Source organism: Microcaecilia unicolor, chromosome 13 (genome assembly GCF_901765095.1).
Source record: "Microcaecilia unicolor chromosome 13, aMicUni1.1, whole genome shotgun sequence".
Lineage (NCBI taxonomy): Eukaryota > Metazoa > Chordata > Amphibia > Gymnophiona > Siphonopidae > Microcaecilia > Microcaecilia unicolor.
Genome location: NC_044043.1, coordinates 5,374,285 through 5,381,512, shown reverse-complemented (window position 1 = coordinate 5,381,512; position 7,228 = coordinate 5,374,285).

Genomic DNA, 7,228 nt, shown 5'->3' with positions numbered 1-7,228 from the left:
ACAAATGTACCCGATCTGCAGCCCCTCCTTACCTCTCAACCCTCATTTCCCCTTACGTTCCTACCCGTAACCTCCGCTCTCAAGACAAATCCCTCCTTTCTGTACCCTTCTCCACCACCGCCAACTCCAGGCTCCGCCCTTTCTGCCTCGCCTCACTCCACGCGTGGAACAAACTCCCCGAGCCCATACGCCAGGCCCCCTCCCTGCCCATCTTCAAATCTCTGCTTAAAGCCCACCTCTTCAACGTCGCCTTCGGCACCTACACCTCTACCCAGGAAATCTAGACTGCCCAACTTGACATTTCGTTCTTTAGATTGTAAGCTCCTTTGAGCAGGGACCGTCCTTCTCTGTTTATTTTGTACAGCGCTGCGTAACCCTAGTAGCGCTCTAGAAATGTTAAGTAGTAGTAGTTTTAAACCAAGCTTCCTCCATCATTGGAGGAATACAAAAGAAAAAATAGGGCACATGGGGGAAGACATGCCCCCAACTACAGCAACTTTCTTAAACACCCGTTAGTTGCCAGCCACTCTACCATGCCTTTCAAGCACAAAACAAAAGTAACTCAGTTTTGCAAACAGTGTCAGTATATTCCATCCCTGGATCCTTTTCCAAGTCCCAGGACAACTCAGCTCCATTTCTTCCAGTACTTCAGCAGGCTGGCTAAGCAATAAAACCATTAGGTCAGCAGGTAGCTGTTTCCACTCTCTTTCAGACTCTAGTGCATACTGCTAGTCTCCCCAGGGAAATTCATTAGCCACACTCTTTTCCCTGGTTTCCAGGGGACCTGCTGAATCATCTGCTCTTTGCCACAGGTCTAAAGGCTAACCGACTGGTAGGGACCATATTTCTTTTTCCACCCCTATAGTATAGGGATTCTTGCTATCAGAGGTTCTCTCCCAATCCTCCTTCTGGGGAAATAGGGTCTTTTAACCTGAGGAACTGACTCCCTGCAAATGGGGATACTTGTTTAGGGTTGAACCTGCCTGATCAGGCTTCCAGGAGACATGCCAAAATACACATCTTCTTAGAATACAATCAAAAATATTCTCCCAGCATCGAGTAGAAAAGCAGACATTAGCCTTTGTCACTCAAGGCCTATCAGAAAGGTGATGGATTCTCTACTGATGGAAACCATAGTATAGCACAGGGGGAGGGGGAGGAAAGGGCTGGCCTTTCCATCAGTCTTGCTCAAGGTTGCTCAAAACCTATCTGTTTATAGGAAAAATTTGATGATGCTTTGTTGCAATGTGGAAAAAGCAGAAGTAAGGAAGAGGTTGGGAACTACAGGCCAATAAGTCTGACTTCTATGGTAAATAAATTAATGGAAACCCTTTTAAAACAGAGAACAGTACAGTTTTAAGAATCTAATGGATTACAGAACCCAAGGCAACATGGTTCACTACAGGCAGGTCTTGTCAGACAAATCAGATTAATTTCTTTGACTGGGTGACCAGAGAGTTGGATTGCGGGAGAGAGCTAGATGTAGTGTATTTAGATTTTAGCAAAGCCTTTGACGTGGATCCGAATAGACGATTAATAAATAAACTGAGTGCCCTCAGTATGGGCCCTGAAGTGATTGACTGGGTTAGGAACCGGTTGAGTGGAAGGCGACATAGGGTAGTGATAAATGAGGCTCATTCTGAGGAAAAGGATGTTAGCAGTGGTGTGCTGCAAGGTTCGGTTCTTGGCCCGGTTCTTTTTAACATTTTTATAAGCGATATTGCTGAAGGACAGTCTGGTAAGGTTTGCTTCTTTGCGGTTGATACCAAAATCTGCAATAAGGTAGACACACACCCCTGATGGTGTGGATAACTTAGCAAAGCTAGAGGAATGGTCTGGATTTGGCAGCTTATATTTAATGCTAAAAAATATAGGTCATGCATTTGGGCTGCAAAAACCTGAGGGAACAGTACATTTTAAGGGGCTGAAGAATTTCTGTACAAAAAAGAGGAGCGAGTCTTGGGTGTGATCATATGTGATGATCTTAAGGTGGCCAAACAGGTAGAAAGGCAACTGCAAAAGCTAGAAGGATGCTTGGATAATAGGGAGAGGAATGGCCAGTAGGAAAAGGAGGTATGAGTCTGGTGAGACCTCATTTAGAATATTATGTACAATTCTGGATATCACACCTTCAAAAAGATATAAACAGGATGGATTGGTCTAGAGGGTAGCTACTAAAATGGTCAGTGGTCTTCGTCAAAAGGTGTATGGGGATAAACTTAAAGATCTCAATATGTACACTTTGGAAGAAAGGTGAGAGACAGGAGAGATAATAGAGACATTTAAATACCTATGCAGTATAAATGCACAGGAGGCCTGTCTCTTTCAACTGAAAGGAAGCTTTGAAACGAGAGATGCATAGGATGAAGGTGAAAGGGGACAGACTCAGAAGTAACCTGAAGAAATACTTCTTCGCAGAAAGGGTGGTGAATTCATGGAAACAGTCTCCTGGTGGAAGTGGTGAAGACGAAAACAGTATCTGAATTCAAGAGAGCTTGGGACAAGTACATAGAATCTCTAAGGGAATGACAGGGAGAGTAGATGACATGGATGGGTAGAGATAGAAAAACGTAGGCAGATAAAGGCCATACCTATGTTTCTGTGAACAAATTAACAGCAACCCACTTATTTCACATACCTCATTCTCTGTCATAGCTTTAGCTTAGACCTACCTAAGCTCAATTTGAGTCAATCAGCTATGGGATGAAAACTGTGGCCTACCAATAATCTCTTAAAATTCTTAGTTCTTGAATTTCTGCTTGGGAACATGACAAAATGAAAGCATTTGAGGTTCACAAAAAAAAAAAAATTCTAACCCCCCCTTTCCCCCAAAATACAACACTCACACAAACAAACATCTAATATGCTGAATATCATGAAAAGTAATTTTATGGGTCCTCTTGCAACTCTCCTTGGAACACCCTCTTTTGAATTCTGTCCCCCAAGTTTAACAAGCACCGCCTAACATATGATTTTCCAACCCTGGTCCTGGAGGCACCCCAGCCAGTCAGGTTTTCAGGATACCCACAATGAATATTCATGAGAGAGATTCATACACACTGCCTCCACTGCATGCAAATCTACCTCATGAATATTTATTGTGGATATACTAAAAACCTGACTTACTGGGGTGTCTCTGACCAGGTTTGGGAACCACTAACATAAACCATTTAACTGCACTATCACCTACAAGCAGGGATGCATGAGTTCAAGCCTCGAGTGCTGCAAACAGGCCAGGTTTTCAGGATCTCTCTCGAATATGCATACAACTAGCTGTTGAGCCCGTAAAAACGGGCTAGTAAAGGAAGAGGGGGTTGAAAGACCCGCCCCCCCCCCCCCCCCCGGATAGGTTGCCGCCACCCCTCCACCCGGGCTGGGTACCTGGCTTCACTATTCAAACCGCCGGAATGCAGCACACAGCTCATCTGAGCTGCCGTCGGCCTTCCTTCTTCTCTGCGTGTGTTCCGCCCTCGTGTGACGTAACGTCGGCGAGGGCGGGACACAGGCAGGTAAGGAAGGCCAACGGCAGCTCAGATGAGCTGTGTGCTGCGTTCCGGCAGTTTGAATAGTGAAGCCAGGTACCCGGGCCGGGTGGAGGGTGGGTGGCGGCGACTTCGGGTGGGTGGGGGGAGCGGTAGCAGCAACCCTGGGGGGGGGGAAGCGGTGGCGACGGCGGTTCCCTCACTTGCAGGTGAGCAGGTTCCCTCTCTGTCATGCCCCCGTCATCACGTATTGATGCGGGGGCGGGACAGAGAGGGTCTCTACTGTGCATTGCGAGCGAGTACGCCTCTTGCCATTTATATGTTTGATGGAGGTATCTATCTCATGCATATTCATTATGTCACTACAAGGTTACAATTCACTTTCAATTAGTCACACTGTATTGTATACCTATCAAATCAACTAATTATTCTCTTCATCTATTTCTCTTTAACTATTCAAATATATCACCATGTATCAATCTTCATTGCTATTTATTAGACACCATAGTCATATTCATTAGGGATATCCTGAACACTGACCTGTTTATGGCACTTGATGCCTGAACTCCTCCATCCCTGGCCTACAGCCAAGTGGACACATGATCAGAAGGGCCGCAGCTTCATACAAAGAGGGGCAAACTAACAATTTTAGAAGCTATGCATGATCCCTAGAAAGAAAGAATTTCCACTAGGTCCTCTCTGCATTTTGCCAGATATGAGACAAACAACAAGACAGACAATCAGCAATGCCACAATACAAAATGGCAGAGAATTTTATTTCTTATGTTTTAAGAGTTTGATTAAAAACGTGCCTGCACAAATTTTTTTTTCCCCCCGGCAGTACTGTTTTCCTCTTCAGACTGTTCCACCAAAGGCAGCACTGCATGTGCATTATTTGCTGTTATCAAAAACATACAAGATCCCAAAATGTTATATGCTTCAACACACTTTCAGCACCGAGAGTGATTGTGTGAAATAAAACATAGTACTGTAATTATTCATTAAAACACATTTATCTGGGTAAAATAAACTGTCAGTGCAACACCTTTCTCTTGCAATTGTCACCCAGCTTTGCAGAATCCACCAAATGTAAATTTGATACAAACTGCAGCCCTGGAGATCACAGAACCATACCTGTCGTTGACAAAAGTGTATCAGCTACGAACGGAGCTACCACAATGTAGGAAACGCAGATAAAGGCTAGAATAAAGCACTAATATTCAGTAACTCATCTGTGGGAACTTCTCCATTAGATTTAGAGCCAGAAACCAAACATATTCCAGTCCACCCCAATGATACAACACCCTTAAACCATGAATCAACAAACTCCAGAGTTATAAGTTCCCAGAAAAATTACCAACTCCATGCCTTCTCTTAGTCTTCCAGTTCTTTCAATACTGTTATAGGTAGCACTGGCTACACTGTGAAAGTTCTGCAGTAAGGGAACCCAAGTATTTTAAGATCTGATACACTAAAGGTTCCTCCCACAAAGAACAGAAACAATTTCCAATGAGATTCAGGGGTCACTTTTACTAAGGTGCGCTGAAAAAATGGCTTGCGGTAGCGTAGGCGCGGGTTTTGGGCACACGCATCAATCCATTTTTTCAGCACGCCTGTAGAAAAAAAAAGCCTTAAAAAAATTTTTTTCTGAAAATGGATATGCGGCAAAATTAAATTGCCGGGCGTCCATTTTGGGCCTGCGACCTTACCGCCGGTCACCGTCCTAGCGGTAAAGTCTCATGCGGTAACTGGGCGATAATGACCTACCGCGTCAATGCCACTTGGTGAGCGTCAGATACATGCACCCGAAAATAAAAATTATTTTTCGGACATGTGCCAAAAATGAAATTACCACAAAAGCCATGCGGTAGCCGGGTGGTAACTCCATTTTGGCACACGCTTATGAGGCTTAGTAAAAGGGCCCCCTCAGCTGGTTAACTATGTTGTAACTTGGTTAGATTCTCCTAGGTCAGTGTCTTTAATGCAAGGCCTGAGGTCAATGGTGGCCCCTGGAGACCTCTGGGGTGGCCCCCATCATTATTCTGGGGTTTTTTTTGTTTGTTTTGTTTTAATGCTATTTTCTACTCCTCTACCCAAGCTCACAACAGAAAGGGGAAGAGCTGCATGTTTTGAAGTACATTTCTCAACAGAGAATGCATTTGGAAATGCCCACCTTGACGATACGCCACTGAGAAGTTTGAAAACGGGCTAGCTGCTGGGGATGGATGGCATTGGCACCCTCTGGTCAGCAGTGTTACAGCCCCACATAGGAAGATGTGGCTCCAAAGGGGCTCAGACTGCTTCTCCCCCCCCCCAATCACAGCTTCCACATCACATGCACTTTTAACTGGGTTAAAAAAAAAGGTACTCCTGGGAGTATGAATAGAGGGGGAGGAAATGATGCACATAAAATAGAATTTTTGCACTGCATTTTACCCCATTCTAATGGCCACAGATGTAACATAGGCAAAGGATGTGGGTCATTTTGTACCCATTTAGCTGGTAGGCAAATTTCAAAAAGGAAACTACCTTGGTAGTTATCTGAACTGATGGCTGAAGAGACCCAGAGTTTAGCCACAAGTTGTGGATGAGACTTCTGTTAAATGCAGCATGACACCTGCAGGAAAAAAAGGGGGTGAGCAAGACTACACTCCCTTACCACATCCATCATACAGTGCCACGTATGACTCCAGGGTTTGGGCTGTCCCACACACTGTGGCCTGTGGGCTATGGATATGTGGCTGAGGTAGGGAACTTGGGCTCTGAAGGGAGAGGGAAACAGCTTCAAGATCTAGAGGGAAAGAGGAGAGACAGAGTAGAGGGGAAACAGCAGCAGGCTCTATGGATGACCCTGATCAGTATTAAGAGGATGGCCAGAATGCAGCCATGAAGGAAGCGTTTTGTTCATGCCTACATTCAGAAGAGGACCTGATCCTCATTGCAAGGTATCCAAGAAGCAGGAACAAAAAAAAACAAAACAAAAGGAAACAATAGTTAAAATAATAAAATTATCTTTTTTGCCAAAACATAAGCATTTCTTGTAACATGATCAATAAAATATGAAATGCGCTAATGAGCCTGAATGACATTTTTGAATATATATGAATTTACATATATATATATATACACATACGTATATATACATAAAATTGTTTTTATTAACAGAGAATTTTCTTGAATAATTCATCATAACAAAATCACAGTGATTTTTAGCTTAGGATAGTTACGGAAATGTAAGTATGCTGGAAAAAATATTGTCACATTCCACCATACAAAACACACACACACACACACACACACACACACACACCACGCATATATCTCTCTATATATAAGTATATAGATATACATAATTATGCGTACACACACATTCACCCTATTTCATTGTACCCTGGTCCACCATGAAATTATGCAGTCAATTTAGTCGAGACTAGGTTTTTCTATTTAATTTTCTAACCCAAACACACATACATATATGCACATACAGTACATGTGTGTGTGCATATGTGCATACACAGTCACCAAAATATATATATATATATATCTTTTTTTTTTTAAGTATATATAGCCTGCAGCAATTAGCTTCCTAAGGTCGCCCTCAAACACTATCCCATACGTTTCCCATTCTACACGTTATCTCAGGTAGGAGATTAGCGTCTGTATCCTACAAAGAAGTGACACATAGAAGAGGGAGGGAAGGAGGTAGGAGGGGGTAAAAATAAAAACAAGAGGGTCTTTAGAACACC